At 48.4% G+C, this 13,265-nt stretch overlaps 1 protein-coding gene across 2 annotated transcripts in view; it reads left to right on the top strand.

Moving 5' to 3' along the window:
• Positions 1 to 13,265, top strand: part of SUOX (sulfite oxidase) — a 345,156-nt gene that overhangs the window by 35,107 nt on the left and 296,784 nt on the right. The window lies entirely within an intron of this gene.

Here is a 13,265-nt window from a genome sequence, read left to right as displayed (position 1 = left end):
CAATACTTGTCATAAAGTAAAGTACGTACAGTAAAAGGAGTATTATGAAATAATACTGTAAAAGCATTTATATGGTTTCTGAGCCATATGATACTTAAAACGGATAAAATATATGCAATACATACAATGATAAAAGTTGACTAAACCTACTCAACTGGTGCTTCTAAAGTACGCCTACCCCGGTGTACCTAACCTAAGCCTAGTACGTGGGAAGGAGTAAGTGAGCTGCAGTTTAAGTTAAGTTAGTTTTGCCAAGAATCTTAATAAAGAATTCTCTAAGGATCTAATCAGCTCCGTACCTTGGTCATAGAATGAAGGAGGTCTTGTATCTCTTTCTCAGGACTCGATCTCGCAGCAACCCGCCAGGGTGACTGGAAACACTGGAGCTGGATTTCTCGGCAGGAGAAAAGACAGCGTCTCTCTCAGTGCGTCAAATGGGAGGGTCGGCTTCCTTCAGCACTCTCATCAGCTGGGCTTTGGGTAAGTAGATAGCCGCTCTGCTCCAAACCACCGTGTGTTTGATTAAGGCAAATTCTGGTATATTTATACCTAGAAGGTGCCGAGTTTGACGTAAGGTTGGACATAAGACTTCACTAAGAACTGTCACTAAGAACTGGCAGTTCTTTCTGGACTCTCAGGAGTTCTAGGACAAATCAAAACAGAAGCAGGGGGAATTCCCGGGCTGCTGGAGGCTTGATTTGTTTAAAGAACGCGTTGTACTTTCTAGGAGTCTAGGGAAGTAGCCTTGCCGTATTTGGACTGCATTGGCTATGACTAAATATGGATATGATTCTAAAGCCTTTATAAGGATATGATTTGTTATAACCACATAAGGGCATGAATCGGGAATATTCAATTAGGGTCCTAGATACATTCACAACAGACTAGTGGGGTAGAGTGGCATTGTGTGGAGTAAAGTACAGTTGAGTGGCGTCGAATAGATGGGTGGGGTGTGGAGTTGAGTGACGTAGAATAGAGGTGCATTGTGTGGAGTGATTTGGAGTGGCGTAGGCTGGAATAGCATGGAGTAGAGTGGCGTAGATTGGAGTGGCATAGAGTATAGTGGAGTGGTGTAGGGTGGCATAGAGTAGCACAGTTGTGGGTATAGGTAGCTAAAGCGTCTCAAGGGACAGCAGATATGATCAAAGCAACATAAAAAAATTAGAAGCTGTATGCCTGTGTTAAAAGTAGAAAAGCACATTGCATGTCCAGGAATAGTACTGATAGGCTCATTTTAAAAAAGTGTGTATACAAAAAGACAACAAAGATGGGGAAGAACACTTGTACTTGTCCATGCTCCTGGGAGGAGCTAAAACAATAAAGGAAGAGAAGCCTCCGGGAGCTAAACAATCGAAAGACTGCAAATTAGAGTGATGACGCAAACAACTTATGGTATCCTTTAGATGGGTTGTGAGCCCACTGAATTGTAAGCAATACGTCTTGCAACACATCGCATGCGCTATGTAGGTGAGACCTAAAACATGCAAAATGGGTTGTGAGCCCACTGAATTGTAAGCAATACGTCTTGCAACATATCGCATGCGCTTTCTAGGTGAGACCTAAAAACATGCAAAATTGGCAATGCCATGTTTTTTTGGTAGTGCCCTTTTTGAACATTTTGGTGACAACACCAGTACCCTTAAGAGCGGAGTCCTTTCTGGCTTAGTAGTCATCACCTCATCTGATTGCAGTGCAGAAAGGGAGGGACAGACTTTTGGTTGCGGCAAGAACGTTGCAAGGAATGTCTGTAAGTTTAGTGCTTCTGTGGCCCAAGTAGTTTTTAGGTCTCGCCTAGCCATCCTGTAGGGATGGTGGGCGAGATTACAGTAAGGCTTTTAAAAAGTCTACCCAAACTGCGGATTAGTTACAGTGCATATGAGCCAGGCGCGTGCACGTCGCCAGCCACATCGCACATCGCACACCCACACCATTTGTCTGAGCCTCGGCATCAGACTTCAAAGGAAGCCGCTCCCCCGCCTCCGCCACCCAATGCCGCTCCCCCGCCCCCACCACGCAATGCTGAGAGCTTGTTTTTCTCCTCATTTAATCTTTGGTTCAAGACACTAATCCTGCACCCGTCCCCATCGCAAAGCCTTTCCAACGCATGCGCGGGGTAAACATATGCCCCAGTTGGCAGCCACCCTGGACAAACATTTATAAACATTTATCTCTTGAATTGCAACCGCAGAATTTATTTTTGAGGCTCAAATTAGCCGAAACTGATTTTGTAAACATTGTTTTGTCCATAACCGCTGCACGCTCTCTATGAACAAGCAACATGGCTGTGAAATTCTCGGATTAGACTGACACTGAAATACAGCTCATTGGAGCTATCTCCTCCTCTGGCAGATAATTATTACTCTCCATATCTTGCGATGTTTTCAGCAAATAATTACAGTTTTGCAATGTATTTTTCATTTCATAATTCCATTTTTTTTACATTTTAATTGCATAATTAGATTGGAAAAAAAGCAGGCAAAATGCTGATCGTGTCGGAGAGATTGATAGGCCGTAGTTGCACCAATGAGGACCCTGGAAGGCTCTCATATACAGACCACGGTGACTGTTGTTTTAACAGAAAAAAAATTAATGCATTAGTTGCACGTGAAAAGGTCAACCAACTGCACAGTCAATCTCTAGGCTTTATCTTTTCATCTTCGCCTGTGACCTCTTTCCATTGATCTCATTGTGAACGCGCAGGGCAAATACTTGTACCTTTGTGCCACGTGGGGACACAGGAGGACTGCGAACGGAAACCGGCCCTGGCAAGGGGGAGGGAAGAAGGGGGTGCTAGTTGGAAGCACCACGGTTGTCTACTTCTAGGTTGCACATGTTCTAAAAACATTGTGAAGACATTATGCATAACACCATCACTGTACATATGTAAAGCATGCAGGCAAACTTTTCATAAAACAAACTCTGTTGAAAGCTCGCTTTCATAACGGGGTTTCCCTTGCAATCCCCTAGGCTGCACTTGCTGCCAGGGAACTCTCTATCAGTTTCTGTGGAGTAGGCAAGGGGCACAAATCACACAGGGGCAGTGCGGTATGAACTGTGGGAAAGGAAGCTGTAATTTACAGCTTAGTGCGACTCGGCCCTGAGCACACCATCCGGGTGTGTGGCCACTGGAGGGAGTGATTGGGCCACCTTAAAAATACACTGGCATAGCCAATAGGTCTCACCTTTGGGACCTTATAAGTGCTTAGCCGTGCAACAGTTGATGTTGTTGCACAAAAGATATTGTGCTGCATAACTAAATACTTATAAGGTCCCAAAAGCGACACCTATTGGCTAACCATATACAACTACACACACAAACACACCCAACCACACACACACACCCAACCACACACACACAACCACATACACACACACACACAACACCCACCACACATACACACAACCACACATCCACACACATCCACACACACTTCCACACACACATCCACACACACACATCCACACACACATCCACACACACAACACACAACCACAAACACAACTTTATTTATTGTGCTGCATAACTAAATACTTATAAGGTCCCAAAAGCGACACCTATTGGCTAACCACACACAACTACACACACAAACACACCCAACCACACACACACACCCAACCACACACACACAACCACATACACACACACACACACAACACCCACCACACATACACACAACCACACAACCACACATCCACACACACAACCACACACATCCACACACACATCCACACACACATCCACACACACATCCACACACACAACCACACACACAAACCACACAGAACCACACACACGCACACACAACCACACCCACAACCACACACACACAATCACACACACACACACAACCACACACACAACCACACACACAACCACACACACACAACCACCCACACACACAACCACACACACACACACAACCACACACACACAACCACACACACAACCACACACACAAAACCTCACACACAACCACATTCAACCACACACAACCACACACACATAAACACACACAACCACACACACAACTTTATTTATTGTGCTGCATAACTAAATACTTATAAGGTCCCAAAAGCGACACCTATTGGCTAACCACACACAGCTACACACCAAACCACACACACCCAACCACACACACCCAACCACACACACACAACCACATACACACACACACCACCACCACACATACACACAACCACACCCAACCACACATACAACCACACACATCCACACACACAACCACACACACAACCACACACACAACACACATGACCACACATGACCACACACACATCCACACACACATCCACACACACATCCACACACACATCCACACACACATCCACACACATCCACACACACACAACCACATACACACACACAACCACACACAACCACATACAACCACATACAACCACACACATCCACACACACAACCACACACACAACCACACACACAACCACACACACAACCACACACACCCCCACACACATCCACACACACATCCACACACATCCACACACATCCACACACAACCACACACACAACCACACACACAACCACACACACAACCACACACACAACCACACACACAACCACACACACAACCACACACAACCACACACACAACCACACACACAACCACACACACAACCACACACAACCACACACACACACACAACCACACCCACATAATCACACACACAACCACACACAACCACACACAACCACACACAACCACACACAACCACAACCACACACACAACCACACACACAAAACCACACACACAACCGCATACAATCACACACACACGCATAAACACACGCATAAACACACACATAAACACACACACACACACACAACCACACACAACCCCCCACACACAACCACAAACACCACACCCACAACCACACACACAACCACACACCCAACCACACACACACACACACAACCACACACACAACCACACATAAAACCACACACACAACCACCCACACACAACCAAACACACACACAACCACACCGTTAGTGCACACTTACACCAGACATAGACACCATTAGCCGTCAATGCACGCTTTTACCGGGCACAAACACCACCAGCCGTCAGTGCATGCTTTCACCGGGCACACACACCCCACCAGCCATCAGTGCATGCTTTTACCAGGCACACACACACACCACCAGTCGTCAGTGCACATTTCCACCAAGCACACACACCACCAGCCATCAGTGCACAGTTTCTACAGGCAAACACACCACCAGCCATCAGTGCACACATCAATCGTTAACACATCCACAATTAACTATCGTAGCAATCGCAGTATGGTGCATTTTACTTTTAAACATATTAATCTAAAGCGCAGCATGCCACCATTGCTACAAAAATAAATACACATTTTTTTGGCTTAAATTTATAGACTTTTGTTGCAATTAGTGTTGCATTATTTAGCAATTCTAATAGCTCAAACTTAATTAATGCAAGACCTATTGCATTGCAAATGCTTGTTTATTATGATAGGTGAAAAATTCAAAACAATTATTGATAAAATAAATTAGTACCGGCCCAGTCCTTTTTATATCATACTTGAACCAACACTAGATGCAGGTGTTAGCAGTTTCCTTGGTAAAGCTATTAACATTACACCATGCCAAAAAGGAGGTAATTTCAATCTTTTATTTTAAGGGCCTAAACACTGAGATTAATTTCTGATGGAAGATTATTCTCAAGTGGTGTTCCTTTCACCTAGGGACACCATCGGTGATGTTATCAATGATGTCATAGAAGCAGTGATGGCAGGGACGAATGTTATAGTTGCTTTAGTTAACTATAACTGGGAGATTTCAGTATTTTTTCCAGTTTTAAATATTACATGCTACTGACATTTCCCCTAATTATAATGTCTTTACTTTTTTTTCTAGTGAATTTCTAGTAAAAAAAAAAAAATGTGAGTAGTATTTTATTACCATACCCACAATTATTTCCATAATCCCTTAGGGGACGTCCAACCCCAACGGACACTCCCCTTTTATAAAATTGTTTAATTCCTATCCTGATCCCGCAGGAGGTCAGGGAGTCTTGTTTTCCATGGGAATCTAGGGGCCAGCACTGGCTCCCACAGGACTCCGTGGGATTGCAGTGTAACTGCAGTAAATATCACATTGTGTATTGCACAAGTTGTTTAATCCCGTTCACAGTCCGCAATTACATAGATGAAGGGTTTTGCATAACAGTAATAGAACCTTTCTCTTAAGGGGCGGACACGCCGTTTCCAACTACATAGGCGAAGGAATGTGGTCAATGCGCCTTTTACCGTATTTTAAAATATAGCGGACCTACACACACTCAAAATTACATAAACGAAGGCCCTTTAACAACGCGCCTAACTACATAGGCGAAGGATTTTGAAGGAAGCGCCATGTACCAGGCGTGCATGCACAATTACATAAGCTAAGGTCTTTTAACAACACGCCGCACACCAGGAGTCTTTCAAAATTTAGTGGGCTTAAAACCATGCACAATGAGGAGTGCATTTAGAGAAGTGAATATGATCTTCATCCGGCTCTCCTTAAACATACACTCCGACCGCTGGTTCAAGGCCTGCACTCTCCCCAGCAACTCTGCCTGCCATTTGTTCCACAGCAGAGCCTCTCCGAGCAGGGTTCGAGCCTGCTGCCCGACCCTGCGCCGCAGTTCCTCCTTGCCCGCTGTCCGCCTGGTTTTGTAGGGTAATTTCCCCTTGGTCTGTATTGTTGGCCCTCATTGTTTGCCTCGTTATGTTGTAGTGTTCACTGTGCGCTTTGTTTTTTCCCCCGCATTCCTCACTGTTTGCCTCGTCTTTTCCTGCCGCTGCTGCCCCTGCGGCCCCGCCCCCCCGTTCCGGCCCACTCCCGCCCCTTCCCTCTGCGCCCGCCCCTCTCCCCTACTTATGGCGACGGCTGCGGGGGTGCGCGTGTGAGACCTTGACCTCTGGTTCAAGGCCTGCACTCTCCCCAGCAGCTCTGCCTGCCAGTCGTTCCACAGCAGAGCACCTCCGAGCACGGTTCGAGCCTGCTGCCCGACCCTGCGCCGCAGTTCCTCCTTGCCTGCTGTGCGCCTGGTTTTGTAGGGTAATCTCCCCTTGGTCTGTATTGTTGTCCCTCATTGTTTGCCTCGTTATTTTGTAGTGTTCACTGCGCTTGGTTTTTTTCCCCCGCATTCCTCACTGTTTGCCTCGTCTTTTTCCGCCCCTGCCCCCCCGTTCCAACCCACAACTTCAGACAATGGATCGACCACTGCGCCAACACCCTTGCCCCGATCAGGAAACCCTCATAACAGGCGCACCGACGCAAGATCCATCTGGTTCAACGCCGACCTCCAGAACTCCAAGCAAACCTGCTGAAGACTCAAGAAGCAGTGGCGCCAAGACAACCACGCAGCCCTCGTGAACGCCAGATGCAAGCACCACCAACTCATCCGATCCGCCAAAAGAACCTCTTTCAAGGAACGCATCGAAAACAACGCACACAACAGCAAGGAGCTCTTCAGGATTGTGAAAGAACTAGCCACCCCCAGTTCCCGCTCCAATGACATCCCGCGTCGCAAGAACTCTGCGACTCCCTGGTCACCTTCTTCCATCGCAAGATTGCAGACATTCACAAGATTGCAGACATTCACACCCAGACACCGACGACGGACGCCCACCCCCCCTGAATCAACACCCACTGAACACACCGACCTCCTGTTCTCCTGGAACAACGTCAACGACGAAGACACCATCAAAATCATGAACACCATCCACTCCGGCTCACCTTCCGACCCCTGCCCCACCTCATCTTCAATGAAGGAAGCTCCATCATCGCACCCCAACTCCGAAAGATCATCAACAGCTCCTTCAAGACCGCCACCTTTCAGGAGAGCTGGATGCACGCCGAGCTCAACGCCCTACTCAAGGAACCCAAGGCAGACCTAAAAGGACCTCAAGAACTTTCTACCCATCTCCCTGATCCCGTTCCCGTCGAAAGTCATTGAGAAGACCACCAACAGACAACTGACCCACTTCCTGGAGGAGAACAACATCCTGGACTCCTCCCAATCCGGCTTCCACTGCAATCGCAGCACCGAAACCGCCCTCATCGCCGCCACCGACGACATCAGAACCCTGTTGGACAACGGCGAAACCGCGGCCCTCATCCTCCTTGACCTCTCGGCCGCATTCGACACAGTCTGCCACCACACCCTGCGCACTCCTCTACACAGGGATCCGTGAAAAAACCTTGAACTGGATCACCTCCTTCTTCACCGGCAGAACCCAGAGAGTCTGCCTCCCCCATATTGATCCGAAGCCATCACAATCCCCTGTGGCGTACCCCTAGAATCATCTCTCAGCCCGACCCTTTTTAACATCTACATGGCACTACTCGTCGACATCGTCCGCGTACACCACCTCAGCATCATCTCGTATGCCGACGACACCCAGCTGATCCTCTCCCTCACCAAGGACCTGGCCATCGCCAAATCCAACCTCCACAAGGGAATGAAGGCCATCACAGACTGGGTAAAAACCACCCGCCTGAAACTGAACTCTGACAAGACCGTCATCCTTGGTTCCACCCCCTCCACATGGGGCGACTCCTGGTGGCCGGCCACGTTGGGAGCTGCCCTGACACCCACCAACCATGCACGCACCCTGGGATTCATCCTGGACTCAACGCTCTCCATGACCCATCAAGTCAATGCGGTCTCCTCCTCCTGCTTCAACACCCTCCGTATGCTCCGCAAGAACTACAGATGGATCCCCACTGAAACCAGAAGGACGATCACCCAAGCCGTCCTCAGCAGCAGGCTGGATACGGCAACGCCCTCTACGCGGGAACCACGGCCAAACTCCAGAAAAGACTCCCAACGAATACAAAGCGCCTTCGCTCACCCCATCCTCGGAATCCCTTGCCACAGCCACATCACTGCCCACCTGAGAGACCTGCACTGGCTCCTGATCAATAAGAGGATCACCTTCAAACTCCTCACCCACGCTCACAAAGCACGCCACAACGCCGGACCAGCATACCTCAACGAACGTCTCACCTTCTCCACCCCGAACCGCCAACTCCGCTCCGCCGACCTTGCCCTCACCACCGTCCCACGCATCCGCCGAACGACCACAGGCGACAGATCATTCTCCCACCCCGCCGCCAACACATGGAACTCCCTCCCCACCCACCTGCAACAGACCCAGAACCTGCTGACCTTCAGGAGACTCCTCAAGACCTGGCTGTTCGATCAGTAGCTGCCTCATCTCCCTCCCCTTCCAGCTCCTTGAGACCCTCAATTGTGAGTAGCGCGCTCTACAAATGTTTGATTGATTGATTATTGTGTATTATTTAATGCTATTCACTGTATTTCCAATTCGACCAATGCATAATGTATAAATCAATGAATATCTAGATGCGTAATCGCTATCTTTCAATGACCGCGCAAGACCACCAGCAACTTAGATAATCCTGGTCACCCACCCTCTTCGCAGAATATCCTAGTTTACGTAGTATGGAATACATATCTATACTGAATGCGCAGTATGAGGTCAGTAGTCCTGACTTTAGAACACGGTTACAAATGCTTAACCTGCAGCATCACATAAACCGATAAGAATCTACACATAATCTGTTTTCCTTTCTCTTATCAAACTACAGGTACTATTGACCTACACATTGGAGTGGACACACAGAAACCCACTCGCAATTTGCTACACAAATAGTGTCAGCTCACTTTCACTGGTCCTGATGAAAGCCCCCTAGAACCGGCTGGGCACAATGGGGCCGAAACATGTCGACCTTATATAAATGGACTAAACTAGTGCGCTGGATTGAGTAACACGATCCATATACGCACATCAACTTTTTTTAAAACTTCTTCAACATCTCCCTCTCAAATAATTTCATTCCAAAGAGGATGTAGAAAGAATTTTAACCTCACTTCTCACTGAGCACTTAATTTTTTTGGTCTCTGGACACTAGTACAATACCAGTGGTTCCCCTTCAGTTGGAGGTCAGCATACCGAAAAATAAATCCTATGATGATGCTGTCATGTTACGAATTAGCGGAAAACCAAGATATACCTCCCCACCACCTACGTATGTGTATGGGGGTTTTTAGTCTTGCCTGGAGTTAGCAGCGCTCATGCGTTGCTCTCGCCATGCGAGGGCCTCTTGGGATCAATAAGGATTCCTAAAGGGACTTGAAGCCCCGCCCCTTCTTTTCATTGGCCTGCGTCATGGCTTATGCTAAACGCAGCCTTTCTATTGTGAAGAAGGCTTTTTAATCCCTCCTTGTTGCCGCACTGTTCGCTTTTAGCCCCGCCTACCGGAACTGGATGCTTTATTTGCGGCGTGAGACGGTCTCCTTCATTAGCCGGGACGCACTATATTTTTCACAATGGCGACGGCTTGTTATTAGTACTCATGTTCTGGTCACCCTACCACCTCCCGCTTTCTTTTTTCCTCCACGCACTTTCTCCTTCACCCGAATTTTATCAAAACTCTTATCGGTGCATCCTGGTTTGATCCCCTGTCACCCCACCTACCTTCCCCCCCTTCTGCTCTTACTCCTCCATGTACTGTGAACTCGATATTTCCTCCCCCCCTTTCTGCTCTTACTCCTCCATGTACTGTGAACTCGATTTTACCCCACCCCCCCTTTTCTGCTCTTACTCCTCCATGTACTGTGAACCATCCTGTTAATATCCCTAAGTTGTTTATCCCTCCCCCTTCGTTTCATGTGTCTAACCGTCGCCCAGTACTTTATTCTCATGATTTATCTCACCCCCTGCCTCCTTCCGTGACCCCTCCTATGTGCTTCTTCGAATCAGATGCCACTGCGGGCAGCCCAATCTCTGTGCCGGGGTCTTGGCATCCCGTGCAGAGAGGCCCAGTAGAGCCCGTGCTGCCGCCGCTCAGACACACCACGGTGAGTGCGAAAGAGTGCGGGACGCTAAGGGGGAGCCCGGTGCTGGGAGGTAGGGTTACCAGCTCCCACTCTCTGTGGGCGAGAAGGCCGCCTTCCTTGAGGGAAGAGGGTATCCGGCATACCGGGACAGAGGCCCCAGTGTACATATCGACACCACAAGGGGGGAGGGGGAGGTGGCGAGCAGTACTACCCTGCCATCATAGACCGAGGGGTGGACTGCAACACAGGATCGTAGGCCTGGGGCGGTGCACCGTGAAAAGAAAGCGACTGGATTATACAGCACGTTATCGTGGGAGCCCGGATTGGAGGAGGGTTTTTTAATGTAGAAATATGCGTGTGAGGGGAGGGGAATATTAGTCGCATCACTGTCAGTGGCACAAGGGAAGGAAGGGTGTTTGATGCAGCATCCTCGAGAATACTCTTGTGGGCTGGGAACACTGGTTGGAGAATCCTATGACAGGGTGTTAGAGTTCCTGGACATCACCCTGGAGGACAAATCAAGGATGCGGACAGACACTTACCTTAGTGTGTGCCAAAAGATTGGGGTGCGGAAGGGAATGTTAGACTTGGTGGTACAGGTCGAGAGAAGCAGATGCATAACTCTAGCAGATATGGTATGAGACCGCCTCCACCCCAATTGGGATGACTCGTCCTGCTAGGCACAACATTGTTTGGGTCAAAGAGTGAAGGTCACAGTACTACCCGCCTCATTGAAAATTTGAAGTGTCATTCACAGGACCTGCAACACCTGATACTTCAAAGTTACACAAGTGCCGGGTGACCCTGGGTAGTGTGTATGCCCCACCACCGCTACAGTGGCCATTGGTGGAGAAGCTCATGTCCCTTTGGAGCGCCATGCCGGATACCCTCTCTATTGTCGGGGGGACTGGAATGATGTAATGGAACTGGGTAGCGATAGGTGGAGGAGTGGGGCGACTGACGAGGGAGGGGGGTTGGGGGAACCACCCACCAAACTGCATGCCCTAGCCATGGGACTTGACTGGACATACACCTGGTGGTATAAGCATGGCTCACGTAGGGAATACACCTATCCACAGTGCACGACTCATTCTCCAGATTGGACTACATATTTGTTCCTAGGGGGTTGGCACATAGAATACTGTTGGCGGATATTCTACATAGAGCCCTGTCTGATCATTCACCGGTAGCCCTCACGTTCAGCGTTGGCCCGGCTAGACTGTCGTTTCGGTGGCGCATGTTGGGGTGGCACCTGCAGGAGGACGAATACAGGGAGCATATGACCAAAGAAATATATCTCTATCTGGTCTCCAACGTAGGCTCCGTAGTCTTCCCCAACCAGTCTTTGGGAAGCTTTAAAACCCACACTGCGGGGGGTAGATATTTCCTGGTTTGCGGCAGCTCGTAGGGAGCAGCAGAGACACTTGGTGCAACGTGAAGCGGATCTGGAAGCGCTGGAGCATTGAAGTCGGGAGGCGGGCGGTGGACCCGCCAGACGACGGTTAGTGTTGGCCCAACAGCAGTATACCTATAGCGGTACCCATAACATGTGCCCGACCTGAAATGCTAACAGAGCCGCCATGTCTAATTGATTTAAACTAACTGCTATGCCCCACCTCAAATGCCAGCCCCCGCTTCACGCTACACTCCGTTGTTCACTGTCAGGCTGAAATGTTATATACCGTTGCCATACTCAGCACATGGTCACGCTGGCTCCCTCCTCACAACCACGGAGGACCTAGCTAGTCACCATCAGGGCTAACTTACTTCAACCTCCTACGCCGATAAATGCACCCAGCACTGATGTTTTTAATCCAATTAGCACGCCATCTGGCAGCACCTTTTTCACTGCGATTCCGAATTTTGTGAATACAGTACAAAAACGCGGCTCAGCTGACCTCCCCCAATATTCTGAAACCAACTTAAATTGTGTTATTTTTCTGTTCTTTTTCCCTGTTTTCCTCCCCAACAGGCGTACACATTGTTTAAACCAGGCAATTAATTTGTTAAGTCCTGAAGATGATCCCCTTGTAACTAGAGCACTGGATTGAAACGTCGACTCCTTCTAGTAGACATACGTTTAACCATTGTACATTGATGTTTGTATGTGCTACTCTGGGAAACACTGATGACATTGATTCCAAACAGTGCCCAGACCGCTCACTTTCTTTGCCTGAAGTACCTTTCCTTTCTACTACCTTTCTTTCTATATGCGCTTACTTTTTCAGTATGGTACAGGACTGTGCCTCACTGCAATAAAATATTTGTTGCCAAATGTATCTAAACTCTTAACACTTGATCTTATTAATAAATTCCATGTCCGGCTGGACAAGGAAAGAATATA

Source organism: Lissotriton vulgaris, chromosome 1_1, assembly GCF_964263255.1.
Source record: "Lissotriton vulgaris chromosome 1_1, aLisVul1.2, whole genome shotgun sequence".
In the NCBI taxonomy this organism is placed as follows: Eukaryota; Metazoa; Chordata; class Amphibia; order Caudata; family Salamandridae; genus Lissotriton; species Lissotriton vulgaris.
The sequence above is the reverse complement of the archived record's forward strand: the minus strand, read 5'-3'. Positions and strand labels throughout refer to the sequence as shown.